Genomic DNA, 22,091 nt, shown 5'->3' with positions numbered 1-22,091 from the left:
GTATCTGAACATACTTGCTGGTTCCATTAATGCGCCAGCTACATTGTTCAACTTTGGATTATATGGATACCCACGGAATGTTATCATTCAGACCTGCTGTGTCTGTTTTCAGCTTGAAAATCCATTTCTGCTCCTTGACGAAAAGGAACCTTGATACATCAGTCACATGTTTCGGGATATGTGGACGTTCCAAAATCACCCACCTCATTTCGTCTGCAAAGTTGAACAATGTAGCTGGCGCATTAATGGAACCAGCAAGTATGTTCAGATACTTCTGAGACATTACATAATTGAAAAAATCTATTCCCCACTTGGTTAGACCAGGCGTGAGCACTTTATTATGAAGTGTTACGGGGGACACGCCGCCCGCATCGTGGGGCCCAGATCAAACAGGCCGAGGCAGCAGGCGCCAGGGATAGGAAAATGGTGCTCGCGTGGAGCAAGGGCCCGGGAGCGGCACTACGGTGCGTGCATACACGCCCCCTCCCTACCCCGCCGCAAGATGCCCACACAGCAACGCGACTCACTAGGTCCGGAGGGGCAGGGCAGCAGGCCGGCTCCGGTGTGGTGGTCCGGCCTCAGGGGATCCGCTCAAATGAGGCAGCGGGACAGCAGCGCTGCCACGGCACGGGCCAGTCACCAGTCACACGCCGGCAGGAGGGCCCAGACGCTTCACCCAGTCTCAGCAGCAAATCTCGGTGTGCCGGCTCCGTCGAGGGCCCAGAATAGGATCAATCGGCGCCCCAGAGTGAGGGGAGTTATAATAGCGTGGTGCTGGGAGACAGCACCGCAGATGTCCGCAGTATTGCTGGCGGATTCTCGGCTTGGCCGGCAGAGCCCACTCAGAGTGTGGCTATCTTGCAGCCGGCTAAGCCACATCCCCCGCCTTGATCCAAGCTTAAGGTGAGGGATTGCAAAATTTGCTACACCTTTTCCCACAAAACATTTAAAGTTAGGGAAGGCAGGTTACTTTTGGGGCTCCAGAGACTTAAAACTAAGAACTATCCTCTTTCAGAAGAGGACAGTGAGGGTTCTTCAAAATCTGTGTTATCTAAGAAGAGGTCTAGATGTAGTGAAAGACTTCACCATCCCCTCACAAGGATGTGAAAAAATGTTAAACAAACAAGATGATGGACGGAATGTTGCACAATGGCAAAACATTCACCCCCAGTCACAGATCTGGGTTTAATCCATCGTTATTTTGCTTACCTTGATTCCGGTCCAAGTAAGACATGACTTGGCAGTTCGGGCTGGACTGTTCCCATGAGGCACAGGGTCAAGGCTGATTTGCATATGGCCATGTCTGAATTGGGGTGGTGTGGTGAGCAAAAATACGTTGGATCTCTGTACTGGGGTGAATGTATGACATTGTTCTGCATTCTGTCCATCAACTGTTTTTGTGAAAAAATTTTGCCATACCTCAACACTGCACAACTCTGAAGAAACCCCATCTTCCTCAGAAAAAGGAAAACTTACTGCTGACATGGTTCGCTCAGACCAAACATCTCATTCCCATAAACAGGCTCCATCCAAAGGAGCCTCACAACTTCTCCTGTAGACTACAAAAACTGTCCTCACCGCAGGCTTCAAGATCTCAAGTCCTGACTTTTGGATAAATCTACTAAGGATTCGCTGATGAAGGGCACAACGAAAGCCCCGTTGATGAGATCAAATAAGGACTTGTTGAAGAAAGTCCCATCGACAATGGAATTCTCCACCAAGGAACAGTCGACGGGAGAATCGTTGACAAACGCAAGGAAACCGCCAACAACGGAGACATTGACGAAGGAACAGTTGACAAGAAAAACGTCGAGAGAGCCCTCGACGAGGGAACCATTGATGAAGGAATAGTCGACGAGGTCAGCTAGAGAGCAGTCGACGAAGGAACTGTCAACAACAGTGCTTTCTGCGCAGGGCTCAATGACAAATGACTCCACAGTGCAGCTTATGTTGTCTACATCATTCCACCCCTGTTCATATCCTCTACTAAATAGATCCTTCCATCTCACACATCACTAACTAAAATCTCCTCTCTTCCACCATCCTATCACCTGGATGACAATTTGGAAGAGGAGAATATCGGTATAGCTCACAGTCCATCTGAGTTGTGCGTCAAATGTCAGGATGACAATGAGAAAGAGCAGTATTACGAGTTGCAAATGCCCATGTCTCTGGTGAACAACTTGCAACACATGCTACAAGATTATGGTAAATTTCCAGAACCAGCTGGCACAACCGCAGGACAGCAACCTAGCTTTCCATAGCATTCTCTTCCACCTAGAACACCACTTACAACTACATCAAGGCCGATCACAGCCCGTCTACTCCACAGGTTTCTTCTGTTATTACAGATCCTCCTGCTGAAGATCAAATTTCCACGAACGAAGAGGGAGATGAAGCTGAAATTAAAGACTCTGCATCACTTCCTAATGAGTGGGACGAATATATAGTGCCTACTCCATGCCTGCCAGTCCTAGATTCCCCACCGGAAGATATAGGTTGAAACTACAATTTGATGGAAAGAGCTACAAAAGATTTGATCATCCGTTATTATCTAAGCTAGTAGATTGCTTCCTTTAGGATTAAGGAACCCACCAAAAAATGTATTCGATCCATCTCTATCATCGATTTTATTTGGCAAGAAGGCCTGAAAATAATATTAGGCGACAGCCTCAACAGCCATTCAAAAACTAGATCAAAAATATAAAGCCCCTGAGGTCTCGCCTGCATGCCTAATCAGCCAACTAAAACCAAATTCAGTATTTTCACAGGTAGTGCAATAATGCTCCAAGAACCCTTCCACGCACTTTCTGCACCTCCCGGCAAAGAAGGTTGCAGCTTTGGCAAGTGATTCTCATCGACTGCTGCCACCACAGTGAAGGCTGCCAACTCTCTTGCAATACTTGCCTGCTACGACAGCCCAATGTGATTAGTCCTTTCAACATATATCGCCCTGTTACCAGAGGACAGTAAACTGGAAGCTTGTAAGATCTTGCAGGAGGAAGAGAGAACCTCATCAGAGATCATAGATTGTGCCATTGAAATTTCAGACACTGGTTTCAGACAGCTTGCAGGAGCAGCAGTTCTAAGTAGACAAGGTTGGCTCAATTCTACCTCCTTCCCTTCAGAGGTACAAACAAAGATTTGGGATTTGCCCTTTAACGGGGACTCAGTGTTCCGTAAGCATGTTGAGGAAGTGCTTCAGTCCATTAAAGTAGATAAGGACTTCCAGATCTCTTGGGTCTCTACAATTTCCAAAGCAGCCCTTTCGGGAAGCCTGGGGCAAGGACACCTATTATTTCAGAGGAGTTTTTCAGTCTTACAGAACCCAAAATCAACCATCGCAACATCTGTATCAGCATCTGTACCAAGTCTTACAGGCAGCAATTGTCTGCATTGTACAAAGATTCCAACGGAGGAAAATTTGCCCCCCGTTCCTCTGAAAAGATTCCAATGGAAAGCTGTGACCCTTTAGAGTGCTGGCTATCCCTCCTCATCCTCCTGTACAATTGGCAGGTCACATTTATCACCATTCACATCAATTTGTCCTTAATAACTTCTTACAAGTGGGGTGGGTACTTAATGTTCTTATGGGGTTATACTCTGGAGATCATCCATGGGCCTCCAAACACCCCTTTGAAAGGGCCATGTCCTTTTCACCTCCAACAGCTCTTCAATAGATTGTCCATCATGTTACAATAAGGAGCAATAGAAGTAGTCCCCAAAGGTTAGAGAGGAATTGGATTTTATTCTATTTTTTTTTCTCATTTGCAAGAAGTCAGGAGAATGGAGCCTCATTTTGCACATGGTAACAATCCAGGAAATTTTTCACCTCCTCAAATCCTGTTCAGGGCGCATATTTTTCATGTACCCATCCACCAGAAACTCCACAGGTTTCTGAGGTTCAAGGTAGCCAGCACGCAGTTCACCATCCTTCCCTTCTGATTAAAATCAGCATGTAAAATGTTTACAAAGGGCCTGGCACCAGTAGCTGCCCATCTCTGACAACAGAGAATTGCGGTATTTCCATACTTGGGTGATTGGCTAATAACGCATCGCCAAGGGTCCAACGCCACATCCATCTGCCTCATGCTCTTCGACAAACTGGACCTTACCATCAACTATCAAAAATCACATTTACAGCCCGCCCAAACTCTAACGTTCTTCTGGGAATTCTTGGACACAACTCGAAACAAAGCCTCATTTTCCGAAGACACACAATTAAAGATTCACCAACTAGCAAAAACATGGTCCGCAAAAGAGTCCACTTCGTTCTGGACATACCGATCTCTACTCTGTAATGTCTCTTCGTGCATCCACCTCATTCCAAATGGCCGTCTTCAGATGAGACCACTTCAAGAAGAATTGGACAAACAATGGCATCAGACACAAGGATCATTCAAGGACATTGTTCCAATAACCCCTCTCATGTCAAGAACCATGCACTGGTGATCACTGGAATCAATATTTCAAAGGTCTTTCTCTTTTTTTCCCCTTTATTGGCTGTACTATGTTATCGCAACCGATGCACCCCTAGAAGGCTGGGGTGCTCAACCTCAGGACCTTACTGTCAGTGGAAGATGGCAGTCACAGGAAAGAAACTTATACATAAATCTTTTGGAACGCAGAGCTATCGCCCTGGCATTAAAGGCTTTCCTCCCCAAGATTAAACCCTCCTCGGTCCTCATTGAAACGTACAATACCACCAGCATGTTTTACTTGAACAAACAAGGAGGAACACGTTTCTTGGCGCTATCATCTCAAACTCAACAATTCTGGACCTGAGCACTCCAACAACGCATATCCCTGAAGGCAAACAAGTTCCGGGAGTCTAAAACAGCCTTACAAACTCATTAAGCAGAATGAGCATTGCCTGCTTTGAGTGGGAACTAGATCAGCACACTCTGGACAAACTATTCCACCTTTAGGGCAAACTGAGGTTAAACCTCTTCCCCACACAAGAGAAGAAATGCCAGTACTTGAGATGTTCGGAAATTTACGTTTATGCTTTTCCCACGATCCCTCTTATACCATGGATTCTCAGGAAAATGAAAGGAGAACCATGTCAAATTCTACTTATTGCCTCCCATTGGCCAAGGCTGTTCTGGTTCACAGAACTCCTCCTGTCCAACTAACCTCACGTTTCACTCAACCTATATCCTCACTGCTCATCATGAATCAGGACCAGATCCGTCATTCCAATCCAACATCGCTACACTTATCAGCCTGGCTCCTGAGTACAATGAGTTTGCCAATGTAGATATTCCATCAAATTGTAGACAAATCCTTGCCCAAGCAAGAGCAGAGTCAACTAATAAGACATACAAATGCAAAAGGAAACGGTTTTGCCTCTGGTGTCCACGAAATAGCATTCATCCCTTCTCTTCCTTGCTAGATCAAATTCTTCCGTATCTACTCACTTTGGCTAGATCTGGATTCGTACATTCCTCCATAAGGCTTCACCATGCAGCAGTCTCTAGATGCCGACGCTCCGGTCCGGTGAGACGTCATTGCCATCATTATGGTCCTTCAGGATCATCCAACAGTTCATCAAGGGTCTGTTCTGAGCATTACCTCTAGTGAGAAAACTTCAACCATCTTGGTTCCTCAACGTGGTTATAGGCCAGCTCATGAAAGCCCCATTTGAGCCAATTCACAAATCTGAGTTGAAATTCCTCACATGGAAAACAGCTCTTCTGTTGGCCCTCACTTCCACCAGGAGGGTTAGCGATATCCAATCTTTTACCATCAAGGAACCTTTCCTTCAGTTCAAATCTAACAAAGTGATTCTTCTCACTTCCACTAAATGTATTCCTAAGTTCCCTTCGTACTTCCATTTAAATGAGCATATTGTATTACAGACTTTCTTCCTGAATCCGCATACCATAGCGGAAAAATATTTACACTCACTGGACATCAAGATATCTCAAGTTCTATTTGCACAGAACCTGTGATATCCGCACAGGAGACCTACGACTAGTGTCATATGGTAACCTCTCATGGTTGCCCAAACTATTGCAAGGTGGATAGCCTCCACCATTGCTTTCTGCCACTGACAAGCTGGGAAGCCATTACAAGACAAGGTAAAAGGGCACTATACCAAGCTCTTTTTGCCGGTGTGTCCAATCAACTTACCTGCAGAGCTTCATCGTGGTCCAACAGACACACTTTCACAAAGCACTACCGCCTAGATGATACAGACAAGGCAGATGCGGCCATGGGCCAAGTGGGGTGCTCGGACACCTATTTCAATAAGGTCAGTCTCTTTCAACTTCAATCCCACCAACTGCTCTTTTATACGTATATATTAATGCATGCATGCCCTGTCCTACAGATGTTATATGCATTCACATTTAATCAATCAATCATTTGTAAAGCGCACTACATACCCGTGAGAGTCTCAAGGCGTGGGGGCGCTATTGATCGAACAGCCAGGTCTTGAGTATCCTCCTGAAGGTCAGCAGGTCTTGGGTCTGTCGTAGGCTCAGTGGGAGGGTGTTCCACGTCTTGGCGGCGAGGTGGAAGAAGGATCTCCCACCGGAGGTTGTTCTTCGGATGCGCAGGGCGGTGGCGAGTGAGAGCTCGGCGGAGCGGAGCTGGCGGTTGGGGATGTAGGAGAGCCGTCTGTTGAGGTAGGCTGGGCCGGCCTTGTGGAGTGCCTTGTGTGCGTGGGTGAGGAGCTTGAAGGATTCACATTGACTGTGGAATATAGAAAGCAGTAGTTTTATGTGTGTGTGTATATATATATTTTCACTGAAAAAACAAAGGTTACAGGGACTTTATAGTTGGGAAATAGAATTGAAAAAACCTTAGAAATTCACTGAAAAAAACCCAAAGGTTATAAGGACGTTAAAATTAGGCTCAGGTTCCACTCATACAATACCAGTGATATTCGGCAGTTACACACACACACATATCAATATATATATATATATATATATATATATATATATATATATGAGATACCAGCAGGCGTCCTTCTGTGCTCAGAGCATCCTTATCGAGGAGGGTCAGCGTTGGGTTTCAAGGACTTCCACCCTATTTATTCTTTCATACCATACTTGTACGATTGGAAGAAGGCGCTGACTCCGTGGGTCTGAATCCAAACTTTTATTCAAGGATCAGTGTCTGCTTAGACGCGTTTCGGCGTTGCCGCCTTGTTCACTAGTTAGTGAGGTAGTGAACAAGGCGGCAACGCCGAAACGCGTCTAAGCAGACACTGATCCTTGAATAAAAGTTTGGATTTAGACCCACGGAGTCAGCGCCTTCTTCCAATCGTACAAGTATGGTATGAAAGAATATATATATATATATATATATATATATATATATATGCTCAAGGGCCCGAAACGCGCCATGGCGGCGTTTGTGTTGTACACCGAATAAAGTGATGCAAAGTACCTGGCTGGGTCTGTTTCTGTTTCTTATCGGCGGAGAACTGGTGGAGTGAAACTGAGTTCTTTTTATATATATATATATACGCATATATATATATACATATACATTTATACATATAACCTTTCCACTTCCTCAATACGCCAGGACACTTCAGCGATGGTGCATCACAGGGATCGAGGTTACCCTGTAAAACATTCACTTCCACCGTACACGCAAGTACGCATTGCACTCCAAAAAGGATACCACATGATCTTTAGAAGCTTGGAAAAATGTAATCCATCATTTTAGCCAAGACAAAACCCAACGCGTTTCGGCGGAAAAACCGCCTTGGTCATATATATATATATATATTACCTACAGGCGGTCGCCAGTAGGTAGTTATAGTTAGGACCTACGTTCCATAGGAAATCCACAACATTCTATTTGGAATAACTTTGGCGCCGGTGGACAAATCTTCATGAATTTCTCCAAGAAAATGGCCTGCTCGGTTCTGATCCTTCCCTGAAAGTTTGGGGGTGATTCGTCAAGTGGGGGCTGAGAAAAAAGGGGGGTTGTAAAACGCGTTTTCCCCATGCAATTTTCCATAGGGACCTTTAGCCAGGGCTACAGCCCGAACGGCTGAACGGAATTACACCAAATTTGGCAGAGAGGTAGAGTTCGGTTCGTAGATTGTGCTTTTTGTTAAATGGTGTAAATCCGTTGAGTAGTTTCCGAGAAAATTACAAGTAACATCATAGCGATATCTAGAGACGGAGTTCTACACGCGGACGGAGATTCGTTCAATTACGAGCGCGAGCTGCATGCTGATTGGCTGTGAACTGTCTGTCAACACTCAAAACCAGGAAGTGTTGGCAGCCATCTTGTTCGTCGCTAGAACCGAGTCACAAGAAAACAGTAAAACAAAGTTGAGAAATAAGGGAAGGGGGCAGGCTAGAAACATTCTGACCCTCTCGGCTTGCTCAGGGGGTCGTACATGGATGTTTAGGTTCTATTTTTTTTTTTAAAGAAAAATCGCTGTGTACAGAAATACGTACAATTACGAGCAGGAGCTGCATGCTGATTGGCTGTCAATACTCCAAACCAGGAAGTGTTGGCAGCCATCTTGTTTGTCGGGAGAGCCGAGTCACAAGAAAACAGTAAAACAAAGTTGAGAAATAAGGAAAGGGGGCAGGGTAGAAACATTCTGACCCTATAGTCTTGGTCAGGGGGTGGTACATGGATCTTTAGGTTCAATTGTTACTTTTTTTTAAAATAAAAAATGGCGGGGTACTCGTGCAGAACTTGTACGCGGTGGAAAAGGTGCAAAGAAAACTAGAAGTCCGTTTTATTCATTAGGTCCCGGGGGGCAAGTTACGGGGGCAATTTTTTTGTGGGCTTGTAAGGTGCCCCGAGCACTGGGGAACGGCACTCCTCTAGTTTTATTTTGAAGTATGCGGGGGGGGTTACGGTCCTACCCCCCGCAGTCTCTGGGAGCGGCACCCCTCGGGTCTTTTTGAAAACAAAATATGTTTTGAGCTCTCCCTCTTTCTCTCCCCGTACACGTCGCAGGAAACGACACCTTTCTGGGGAAGTAATATGTAAAATTACCTTCCAGCTCCGGGTAACTGCATTGTCTGGGGTTTTTTATTAATGTTGGGAGGGTGGGCTTGATAATACTTCCTTGTTAATTCCCATAGAAGCCTATGTTCTGGTGTTAACATGGGCTTCTATGGGAAATAACAAGGCCATATTATCAAGCTCATTATCGCCGTTTTATTGGCTGTTTCCTGCCAATAAAACGGCGATAATTTTAACACCGGTCCTTGATAATATGCACCTAAGTTTACTGGTCAAAAAAAGAGCAATGGGCCATATTATCAACAAAAGGTGATACATTATCTCCGCTTTTATCGGCAGGAAACTGCCGATAAAGCGGCGATAATGGGCTTGATAATTTGCCCTTGTGAATAACCATAGCAGCCCAGGTTGACAATGAAACCTGGGCTGCTATTGGAATTTACAAGGGCCTATGGTTTTTTATTAATGTTGGGAGGGTGTACTTGATAATACGTCCTTGTTAATTCCCATAGAAGCTCATAATCGCCGTTTTATCGGCAGTTTTCTGCCAATAAAACAGCGATAATTTTAACACCGGTCCTTGATAATATGCACCTAAGTTTACTGGTTAAAAAAAGAGCAATGGGCCATATCAAAAAAAGGCGATACATTATCGCCGCTTTTATCGGCAGGAAACTGCTGATAAAGCGGCGATAATGGGCTTGATAATATGCCCTTGTGAATTCCCATAGCAGCCCAGGTTAACATCAGAACCTGGGCTGCTATGAGAATTTACAAGGGCCTATTTTCAAGCCCATTATCACCGCTTTATCTGCAGTTTCCTGCCGATAAAAACGGGGATAATGTATCGCCTTTTGTTGATAATAAGTCCCTTAATTTCTATGATGTTGAATTTAATCTTAATTGTTTAGTTAATTAAAACCATAACAAGTTTCCTATTCATTTCACAAACCACCGTTTAAAAATAAGATTGCATAAAAGAAAAATATTCAAAAAATAAATTACAGCAAAAGTAAGATCCAAAAAACAGAAAAATATAAAACTTTAGATGTAAGAATACAGAAACCTAAAACATAATACATTTTAAAATATTAAATTACTTTCAGGCGTTTTTCAAAAGCAAGCAGGAACTCTATCATTTTGCAATTTATTTGTGGGTCCATTGAATCCAGACAGCAAATGACTGCTGACCTGCATGTACGAAGTCTCTTAACCAAAAAGCAGTTCTTTAAAAAGTGCATTCGCTCTTGATTCAACTTCTTACAATGACATGTAATATGAATTAGGTCTTCCTTGAAATGACCGCAGAGCCGACAGGCAACGGATGGTAATAGTTTCCAGGCAGGCTCGTCTGCCAACGTTGGATATTTACCAAATCTTAGGGCCATCATCCTTTTTTTAATAAAGACTGAATAAGTAGAAGCCAAATAAGACGACGGAGTAAGTGATTTATAACTATTAATCACAGCCCAAGCGTGGGAGCGATGGGACAATATTTCCTTATCAGTTATCAATGAATGGAACTTGGCAGCTTTATTTATTGCCTGTTTGAATGAGGTAAATGGCAAATATTTATCCCAAAGCTCTACAGTACATGTTAATTTCAATGCGCTGGACACGAATTTGTTTGCTTCGGATTTTTTTGTATTTCAAATTCCTGTCATAGAAATTTGTTTAAATTATTGTGGATGGCATTCATCTTAATCCGGTACCATACCTTAATACATGTATACAGTCTACCCACTGTCTCATTCATAAGACCGAATTCTAAGCGCATATTTCTATAATAGTATGAAAAACTTTCCTTTATTTTTGTGTAGCAGTTGTACACTCTACGCATGCGCAGCCTCGTTTCGAAGCCCACGTTTTTTTCTTTTTCTTCAAGTTCAACTAGCAAACCTTTCTTTATTTCAGGTAGTAAATTTGTTGCTTTCTTTTCCCTGGTCGTGTGTGTCATCCGCTGCTGTACTTTTGTAATATATTAATAATCATATTTTTTCTATATTTATTTGAAAGGTAGTGCTGAAGCGCCAAACGTTGATTACGTATTCCGACCACCGCCATTTTAGTAGTTTTTCACCGTTATTTTTATTATATCGGTTACTTAAAACTCAGTAGTTTTCAATCCTAGTCTTGAATATCTTACTATAGTATTTCAACATTATTTTTATTGTGGACCGTCATACCCCTCCCCCACAAAATAAAAGTAAGTAGTTTTTTAAATTAATTTTTATTAAAACAATAAATGTAAACGAAACTCAATTATACCTATATTAGAAGCAACTAGAAAAATAACTTTAACAACAAACAATATTATAAACAAATTGTTAAATGGACTCCAAAAGATGTCAGATTGGTAATCTGCAAAACAAAAAAGAAAATTATAGTTTAGAATTATGTAGATGTGAGTAAATGAGCTGAAGCATTACAACTTTTGGTAACTCTACGGTTTTAAGTGTGCAGTGTGCCGCGTACATTTCAGTTCTGTTATAGTGCCGCGTTCAAGTGGTGTCTATATGGAAGTGCCTACTGCGTTACTGACGCCTGTTATGCCGACTTATTTCTAATGCATTGCTATGAAGGCTTTGTAGATCTAGGCCTCTGTGCTTACCGTTGTATAAACCTTGCGGCCAAACACTTCAGGCAGTTGAATTCACAACTTATTTTCAACAATTCTTCTACACGTCCAAGCAGACAGCAGTGTCTATAAGTTTAAGAGAGAAAGAGAAATGATGTCACAGAGAGTGAGAGAGTGAAAGAGAGAAAAAACAACATTAAAACTGTGTCGCAGAGTCTGGAGTTGAGATATTTTCTTGAAAAGTCAGATGTAGATTTACAAGCTCCTTGCGTCACTTTACCCATGTTAAAAGTGACTCAAAAGTGGCATAATAAGGTTGTGGATCTGTTTGTCAGACTGTTGTAACCTATCTGTTGTCACTGCTCAGAGGTAATTATAGATTTTTCAGGGAAGCTGCTGTACACTACGCACTCTGGGCCATATTATCAAGCCTAGGCGATAATATTAGGCTGAATAAAGGGTCTGCATTTTGAATTTGAATTAATATTAGAATAATTCATAACTCCAGCCAAGAAAGGCAGCAAGTGTGCAAATGTTCCACTGCCTTTGGACAAGGTAGTTTTTACAACAAAAACGTTTGATAAATGTCTAATAACTAATGTTAAGGACAGTGAAACTTCTGTTTGTTGTTTTTGATGAGGTTGATAGACTGTTTCGTGTAACATAAAAGTTATTCGCAATAAATGCATAAAAATTTAAGTTTACCAAATTGAAGATCAATATGTGAGTATGGACTGTTTGCTGAAGATGCTGTTGCAGTAGTTGATGTGCTTGATGCAGCAGCAAGTGGGTTGTTCTACAATCTCTGTGTTGCAGTGAAGCAAAGTTGTTGGGGTGCAAGTTGTTTAAGTTTTGTTCTATATTTGCTGTGCCAAAGGAGGATTTTTTTAATTGATCACACCTTGAAAGAGTTGTTTGGTAAATTTAACAGGTTACTAATGGTTGGTGTGTTTCAGTTAGTATGTGTCTGGACTTTGCTGGGATCTTTAAGGGACACATTAAAGCGTTCATAATACAGAAACATTTTGTACTTAGTGACGTCCAATTCTATTTTGTGAAGAACGGTTGAATTTTACATCCGCCTTTAGAACTAGTGGGAGGGTAGCATTTTAAAATGGTTGACAGGTTACACTACATGTGTGCATGCAGCTCAAGAAAACTTAGCATTATGCATGGGCATCCTTTTACAGAAAACGTAGTATTCAGGATTGTAAAAGCTTGACATAGGAGTGACTGATGAGTTTATATATGTCAGTGACAAAAGAAAAACAAGTACGATTGTTTTTCATTACAGATATACAGACCTGAAAGACTATGCATGTAAATCCACGAAATCGTTTTTGAAGGTATGGAGGAAAGCAGTGAAAGGGTGTTTAGAAGCAACACTGTCCAGCATAAAAAGTGCATAAGTATGTTTTTAAGTAACATATGATCACATGCAAGATATCTAATTAGATATTTGCACACTCCTGCAGTCTAGTCTTGTGTCCAAATTATCTTAAAAAGTAATGTTGAGACACACTTTTTTTCACCTGTTACGATTTGCACAATCCTTTTAGAGTTGGACCAGAGTTCCTCTAACATTCCTACTTAATTTTCTTTTTGAAATTGAGCAATTATTTTGTTTACCTGTTGAAATATACATTTAAATCTTCCTCTTTGAAGGTCAAGAAGCAACACCGCTCCTCTACACAATATTGTTCAATGGTAGTCTAAAAAGTAGTGGTAATTCCACTGTCACCAAGATAGATATCTGACAATAGAATGAATGATATTTTTACACCAGTATTTCATTAGTCCTAATGCAGCCTTATAGCCCGTCGGAGAGGGCTATACCGGCTATTAAAGGCCCTCTCCAGCGTTAAAGGCCCCGAGCCGAAGGCGAGGGCCTTTAACAAGGGAGAGGGACTTTAATAGCCGGTAAAGCCCAGCTACGAAGTGCTATAAGGCTATTAGAACATTCTGCCACTAGAGGGTAGAATGCCATACCAAAAATGAACAATGCCTGATGGGAGCGTGAGGGGATTGGAATTCCCTTAGGGTCCTTGAAGCCTTTGTTCACAGCCAGAGCTGTGAACAAAGAAACATTGGAATGTTGGAGCTCCAGGATTATACCAGCCATTATAAGCCCGGAGCACTCCATTGTTTTCAATGGAGCTCCCATCATTCCAATGTTCTAATAGCTGGCTTAGCCCTTTACGGCGGGCTATAAGGCTATAATACAGAGATAAGGAACATTTTTTGTAGGGAAAAGTTATGTTCTATTTAATAAAAACTCTTGATAGGTCTGAATGTTGTTACTCCGTGAATCATGACCGATTGCCTTTGTTAAAGTTTTGGAAGTGTATAGAAAATATTATAGAAATATGATTTTTAGTATGGAGAGTTTACATTTTACGGTACAGATGTCTACATTAGATACATTACAAAATTATTTAAAAAGATTACCCTTTAAATTATTTGATATAAAAATTTAGATAGTTTAAACTATTATAACCAGTTATATTTTCCAAGAATAACTTTGAAAACGGACTAATAAATGTTGAGAAACTTGCACTTACCAGAAGTATCCAATGACAGGCAGTATTTGTCGGACTAAGAAGAATGTCCATTTTCTCAAAAGGTACCTGTAGAGTTCAAATGCAATCATTAATAGCTTTACATTACAACCCAATTACATTTGTTTAGATTTACAAGTATTCAAAAAAGTGAATATTAATGAATATATTTTCAAAATAAACAATCTTCCCTTGAAAAAGTTTAAAAAACATCTTACATTTGTCATAGTCTCCTAAACATTACTCGATTCTACTCTTAAACATTATTTCAAATAGAGGTCTGAGAGAGCCATATGAAGCAGCAATAACTATCACAACCATGTACGCATCATTTAAAAGAAAACAGGCTTGGGAGTGTCATGTGACGCAGTAAAAAAATATTAAAACTAATGGGAGAATTAGGAGGGGGCAAATACGATGAACTAGAAAGCGTATATTCCACAAAAATAAAGCAAAACAGAGCTGGGAGGGCCACGTGACGGATTAAAAAAAATATTACTATTATGAACACACAATTTATATGAATACAGGCTAAAGCACGTGATAGTTCAAAAATAAGAAAGCAAAATTTATGCACGGAGAATTTTTAAAAATAGAGGTCTGGAGGACCTCGTTGTCGTAAATTGACAAAGAAAGGTTAGCATTCGCTGAAGCTAATGCACCTTTCAATGTTATGTTGCCCGTTTTCAGAGGCCATTTTGTATTACTATCCACCATTTTGTATGCCTTCCATTGCCTCGTGCTTGCCATGTGCTGTGTCCTACCGCTCTGATTACTTGCTCACGTATTCTGCTTAGCAACAAGTTTTTTTTGCTTTCTATCAAATATGCGCATGCTCTATCGAGCCACATCTGTTTCTGATAAACCATTGTTGAGATGTGTTTACTCCAAACTGAATAAATCGTCAGCTCCTTCCACTTTTTGAATGTGCTTCGAAAATACCCTTATATGTACATGAATTGGTCTTCTGTTTGTGCCGCCTATTTTCCGAAACCCCTGTGTGGGTATAAAAGGACCATGTGCCTTCCTACCTGGGGGTGACTCTGGACTCTAAACTCAGCTGGAGAAACCACATAGAAAAGACCTGCCAGAAAGCAGCAGCCAAACTGGCTGCATTATACCCACTCCTGAAGACCAAGTCGATGCCCATGCAGAGCAAGGTGCGAGCAATCACCACAATAATTCGACCAACTATGACATACGCTTCACCAGTTTGGAGTAGTGCCGCTCGCAGCTTCGGAAAGACCTACAGAGACTACAGAGCAAGGCCCTACGGATTGCAGCAGGTGCTCCTATGAGCTCACGAACAGCAGACCTCCACAGAGACCTAGGCATTGAGATGTTGGACGACCATTTCCTCAAACTCAACAGGGCATTCTAAAAAGGATTGGATCAAAAAGAAAACCCACTGATCAGGAAACTCGCAGACATCTCTACAAACCCATTTGACCGCTACCCACGGCCCATCGAAGCGCTAACCTTGTGAAACTGAAACAGCAACGCAGCATCCAAAAACTCAACAGTGCCTGAAGGCAAATGCCCGGCAGGTACGCAAAACTCATCACTGCCTGATGGTATAATCGCCTCGGCAGGCAAACAAAACCCTTTCACTGTCTGACGGCATAATCGCCCAAAACTGAACACTATCAGAAGGTACTAGATAGACAAAGACGAGACTCTTTGAGGAAACATGCTGACAACTCTGCAAACTCAATTGACCGCTACCCGCGGCCTAATCACTGAGCTAACCTTGTGATACAACCTCAACTGTAACAAAGCGTCACACATCAATAAGACAGCCTAAACAGCGACTAAAAAATTCAAAATGAATGTGGAGTAATGAGGCTACTGCCTCGGTATCCAAAAACTCACCACTGTCAGAAGGAATCTGACAGACGAAAACAAGACGGTAGACGTTCAGTTTGCTACTTCATGCATTGCCGAAGGGTAATGTCTGAATGTTGTTCCACCCCATGGGGTCTTAATAAACTTTGTCTTTTCTATTCCAGTTTCCGTGCCAACTTCTATGTTAAGATTCACAGGTTTTAGCGCCATGACTAGGCCTTGCTGTAAGTGGATGCAACATCATGACGCAGAAAGAAACATTTTTACTGTGTGTATACAATTTAAAACCATTGAGGGGTAGGAAAGCCATATGATGGAGAAAAAAATAGCATCATGCATTTACAATTTACAGCGGAGGCTGATGTTTAGACGGCTTCTCTTACCTTTGCTTCTGTCGTGTTTTGTCGTGTCTTGAAAGGCTGCGGTTTTGCTGAGTCGGGGTGTTTTGGGTGCGGGCGCCGCCGCCTCCGCACCTATGGTATTGTGGCTGGGCGGCAGCAGCAGTGACACCACGTCGAGTGTCAGGAGTCCTCCTCCGCTCGAGCAATCAGTTCGTAGTAAAATCGATGACAACACTGTTTGTCACCGCAGCACAGGCAGGCAAAAGAGAGCGTGCTCACGTCAGTGACCGCATTATATGGGAACCGCGGGGGCTGACCAAACCAAGCCCAGGGCCTTCATTGGTAGAGTTTTCGCGGTATATAAGAATGATGGTCTTGGGAGACATCTCATTGGCTAATGTATTAGTTTCCAGGTTTAGTGATAGCAAGCATGCTAGGTGGTGGCATGTGGGGAGTGTGGGCGGGCATGCACCGCGCATGTGCAAGTGTGAGTGTGTGCACTAACAATTAACAACAGAGAGAGATGGGGGCGGTGTTATAATGTGCGCAGAGGCAGGCCCAGAATCAGATCTGCAATGAGTGACCACTTCTAATCATTCTCCTTAGCGCGTCCTGAGCTCTGATTGTCAGTGAGAGGGTGATCGCACCATACTTTGTACTGCTAATCATACTCAGCCAGTACCCACGCATACGGTACGAATATGCTTTGACGTTACGCGTCACATTAAAGCATCCGTGTGACGTCATGTACAGCGTTCTGTACGCGAAAGGTGGCAATGTTTCTACTTGGTTTAAAACATTTATTTATGTATTTAATGTATATACTAAGGGCAGACATTTGGGATGACTATGAATTTTTTTTATACTTTTAACAATCATATATTACTTTTAAAACAATTACACAAATCGCGGTAGAACATCATGTGTACTCGTATCGAAAGAGCTGCGCAAGCGCATCATAAGCTTACGCAAAGCCATGTGACTTTAAAAGTAGAGATTTGATTGGTTCGTAACTTTTCCTATTGCGACTGTTGAAAGTTCCGACCCATTATAATTAATCGACTTTGACTTTCTAAGAAGAAGCATTTCTTCTGAGAATCTTCTCAAATAGAAGGAAGATCAAGAGCAATGGACTCATCTTCCAGTCATTCTTCAGAGGGAGATTTCATTGCTGAAGAACCTACAAAGAAGAAGAAAGAAGCTCTAATTTGGAAGTTTTTTACTTTTCCAGAAGGGCAAAAAAATACTTTTAACAATCATATATTACTTTTAAAACAATTACACAAATCGCGGTAGAACATCATGCGTACTCGTATCGAAAGAGCTGCGCAAGCGCATCATAAGCTTACGCAAAGCCATGTGACTTTAAAAGTAGAGATTTGATTGGTTCGTAACTTTTCCTATTGCGACTGTTGAAAGTTCCGTCCCATTATAATTATTCGACTTTGACTTTGAGAAGAAGCATTTCTTCTGAGAATCTTCTCAAATAGAAGGAAGATCAAGAGCAATGGACTCATCTTCCAGTCATTCTTTAGAGGGAGATTTCATTGCTGAAGAACCTACAAAGAAGAGGAAAGAAGCTCTAATTTGGAAGTGTTTTACTTTTCCAGAAGGGCAAACAAAGGTTAATGCTCCAAAAGTAACCTTTAAAATTTGCCAAACAACTCTTTCAAGGGGTGATCCATGTAAAAAATACTCCTTTGGCACAGCAAATATGGTGCGACACGTGAAGAACCCTAACAACTTTGCTCGAGCTGCAAGGCGCTAGTTGCACGAGAACCCACCTGCTGATACACCAAGAACATCAACTGCTGCAGCAGCACTTTTAGCAAGCAGTCCACACCCACAAATTGATTCTGACTTTGCTAAAGTTAAAATTGTATGCATTTATTGCGATAAACTTTTGTGTTATGGGGAACAGTCTATGGACCTGATAAAACGCAGGATCATTGATGTCCTCGTCATTAGTTTTTTTTCATTCTTTTGTCCCGCTTGCAATTTGTCGAGAAAACACAAAAAAATACAAAACAAAGAAAAACCTGTTCTTTTTAGAACTACCTTCACTGGTCAAAGAAAGAACTATATTTCTATGTTAGTGTGTAAAAGTTTGTCAGAATGAATGTGTAGTTCATAAATGAATAAATGAATGAATATATTACTAGTGTATGGAGAATGTGAAAGTGCAGAACTATAAGGTGTAGTGTAGTTCCTATATTCCCAATAGGCTCTGCGCATTGGAATAATATATACTGCAGCTTAGACGTAGGGCTGTGGTCAACTAGCTCTCTGCCGAATATATTAGACTTAATTATGTGTGTGCCAGCTAGCTCAGAGCTCACTAGAAACTTTCTCGAAAGTACAAGAAGGGATTAGTTTCTGACAACCATATAACATGACAACTTTGTTTCCCAAGAATAAGAAATCAATCTCCAGAGTCACGGAAACAATAGATAACTATTTTACTCAGTCAATCGTGCATGCTTAGTTTCACCAGAGTTTGCTGAGAAATTAGAGAGAGGGGCGTTTTCAATAAAAGGTATTTATTGAACAGTCTTCTATCTCAAGCATGAGAAGTGTACTGCTACAATAGTAATGCTGGTTATAAAGTACAAGGCATATAATACAAACAGTATTATAAAGTAGTACTGTAAAAGCATGATATGGTTTCTAAGCCATAAGTTGCCTAAAATATATAAAATGCATAAAATACATACAGTGATAAAAGAATGGCTAAAAGTACTCAACTGGTGCTTCTAAAATACGCCTACCCCGGTGTACCTGACCTAAGCCTAGCACAAGGGAAGAAATAAGTTTTAGGAGTAGTTTAAAGTTTAGTATTCTTTGCCTAGAATCTGCCAAGAGTCTAATCAAGAATTCTCTAAGGGTCTAATCAGCTCCGTACCTTGGTTTAGAATGATGGAGGTCTTGTATCTCTCTCTCAGGACTCGATCCCCCAGATACCCGCAAGGGTAAGCTGGAAACACTGTAGCTGGATTTCTCGGCAAGAGAAGAAACAGCGTCTCTCAGTGCGTCTGCTGGAAGGTCGGCTTCCTTCGGCACTTGCAGCTGCAGGGCGTCGGGCAAGTAGTTAGTCGATCTGCTCCAAGAACCACCGTGTGTTAGTTTGGGCAAATGTGGGCATATTTATACCATGAAGGTGCCGAGTTTGACGCATGATTGGACTTAATACCGTCACTCAAAGGTTTAATTCCTAGAAAACTCCAGGATTTCTTGGATAACTTAATATTCAAGCAGGGGGAAGATCCTAGCTGCTGAAGGCGGGTTTCTCCAAGAAGTTGTTGTGAATTCTCGTAACTTAGTGGAAGTAGCCTTGCCGTATTTGGGCTGTAAGGCTCAGGCCAAATATGGTAAAAAGTTCAAAAGTTGCATTTGTAGAAAAGTTTGTAAGCCGGAGAGTTTGTTTTGAAAAATGAAGGACGAATTTCAGAGTTCAGGGAACGCTGTGTCAATATTATCAAAAGTTATTCTCAGAGTCAGGATAAAACATCAGATCATCGAGGCTGGCAAAAAAGCTGTCTACCGTAGTAGGCGAAAGTGGAACTACTTGATCAAGCAGATCAAATGTGCATAGGTGTGGATCATTGCCGTCAGCATAGGATGCATTAGCAACGTCAGTAGTCGATGTTACCTGTATGCCTGTAGTTTCTTGTACCTCACCCGCAGTTAAACTTGCCGGCGAGACCTCAATGAATGCTGTCATCAGAATTGGCAGCCATTGGGGGCAACACGATGCATGAGCCGTTACAGGACCTAGCAAAGCGTCAACATCCGATGGCAGTACTGATGGAAGTGTGAGACAGATGTCTAACACGCATTCTTCTCCGCAAAGTAGGCATCGCAGAACAGGTAGGATGCAATCTTGCCAGATTGGTCTGAATGAAAGAAACCATGTGGTGTTCAGGTCCCTTAAACGTGCCAAGCCGAGAATCTGTGTAATCCGCTCACGATACCTCATTGCACAGACATGGACATCTGGGTATCGTTGTTTGCCGGACTTGCCATATCGGAGCAGGAGAAATAAAAAGAGTATCCCTGCTACGAGTCCCAAGATGAGAGGTAGTCCGCCGAACACAGAGTGTACGAAATTTGGAAAAATTCCGAGGACTGCTTCAAAATGTGCTAACAGTCCCGAAAAAATTGTCTTAAATACATGTGCGATTCTGCTGGTATCAGACATGTTTAAGATTTGGCTCAACATTTCCACAAAATGCGTAGGACATTTTGTTGATAAAAGGGCATGTATCTCTGCCGAAGTCCTTGCGACCTGTAGATCATACATTTCTCTAGACGAGGTCAGTGACACCGTTTTTTGCAAAAGAATGGCTTTCATTCTGCTTAAAGTATCAATCCGTATAGAAGAGATATTCAGTGAAGGCCATAACGCCGTCCCTCTGTCAGACTTGCTCCTCGGATACAATACTTGAATACAACAAGTAACCCTGGAGGACACACTAACAAGATAAAGTTTTCCTAGCAACATGCCACAGCAGCTGTGATCATTCAGTAAAACGTAGCTGCCATAGGATAGCTGTCTGATAATTGGTTCTATCACTGTGGAGTGAGTTCCGTGCAGGTGGCATGAGAGGTTATTTGCAGAACCATCGCAGGCTCCATGTAAATTAATACCTTGGCACAAAAGTATACCACTTAGTGATTTTTTACAATTATTACCACTAAGGAATACTTCTGTTCCCCTATTCCAACATTTGTGTGTGTAAGGTAAAGTCCAGGTTGACTTAATGTATACTTTACCCAACCTTTCATACAGGCCCGCTGGTATATGCTGTAGACAATACTGAAATTGGAAAATCGTCACTGGTATTGTTATGGTGCCATGAATTATCCATTCTGTGACAGGGCTCTCAGAAACTGTCAATGGCAATCTTTCCAGTTTTTCAATGTTCAGCAACGTATAGTCTGCTCCTTTTTGTGCCAAAGAGATTTGTTCATCTGTAAGGTTAAATGCAGAAAACCATGACGTTGTGTTGATTAGACGCCAAGGCACGTAGCCTGAACGCAGATTTTGTAACGTCCAGCCTAACTGCATGATAGAACGTAATTGGGACTGGCCATGTTGTAGCATTAGCAAGTCCTGCTCTATTATGTCAATGGCAGAAGATACAATGTTGTCCAAAGAATAAATTCTGGAGGACAGAGTTGTTAACCCATTGTCCATTACATAGAGACTTTTCTCTAAATTAATACGATCAATTTCTCGTATCTTTTCTGCAGATTCCATTTGCGTTACTTTCCAAACTTTGTTGTACCGAGCGTATATACCGGCGTATATGAAACGTTTTTGACGTGGTTTGCGAGGTCCCAGTAAGAAATCTCGCAAATCATTGCCTTCTTTAAGTAAAGATAAGTGTTGCTTAATTTCCGAAAGTGTAGATGTCTTTAGCCATTCAAGGCATAGCTTCCCTACACTATAAGTAGTTACTATCCCTGGATGTTGTCTCTGCGAGTATCTCGGATCTGGCCTGTTCATTTTGAAACCCTGTGTTTTGTTCAGGAATCTATCTCGACAGTTATTAGGGTCTGTGGGCCAGATTAACCATTTTTTTCATTCAGGATCAGTTCTGTTTTGTTTTAAAATGTGGGATACGTCTATGTCCTTATCAGCAGTGTTATTACTGTCAGGTATGGGATTTAATTGCTACATGTGAATTTGATGGCAACATTGATTCTTATTTAAGAGACCAACTAATTGCCAACTGCTATAACAAAAAAGTATAAGAAAGACTACTTTGTTGTAGAAAACCCTCCTTGAATGAAACTCTTGAATTAGCTAGA

The 22,091-nt window shown here is 41.9% G+C and overlaps 1 long non-coding RNA gene across 1 annotated transcript; it reads right to left on the bottom strand.

Annotated features, from left to right (window-relative positions):
* Positions 1-11,200: 11,200 nt before the first annotated feature.
* LOC144766799 (uncharacterized) lies at positions 11,201-16,367 on the bottom strand. Its single transcript, XR_013597933.1, has 4 exons — positions 16,320-16,367; positions 14,095-14,160; positions 11,567-11,659; positions 11,201-11,316 (listed from the first exon to the last, which is right to left on the bottom strand). It is a non-coding gene; the product is annotated as an uncharacterized LOC144766799 (long non-coding RNA).
* Between the last annotated feature and the right edge of the window lie 5,724 nt (positions 16,368-22,091).

Source organism: Lissotriton helveticus, chromosome 7, assembly GCF_964261635.1.
Source record: "Lissotriton helveticus chromosome 7, aLisHel1.1, whole genome shotgun sequence".
Lineage (NCBI taxonomy): Eukaryota > Metazoa > Chordata > Amphibia > Caudata > Salamandridae > Lissotriton > Lissotriton helveticus.
This window is presented reverse-complemented; position numbering and strand designations above follow the sequence as displayed.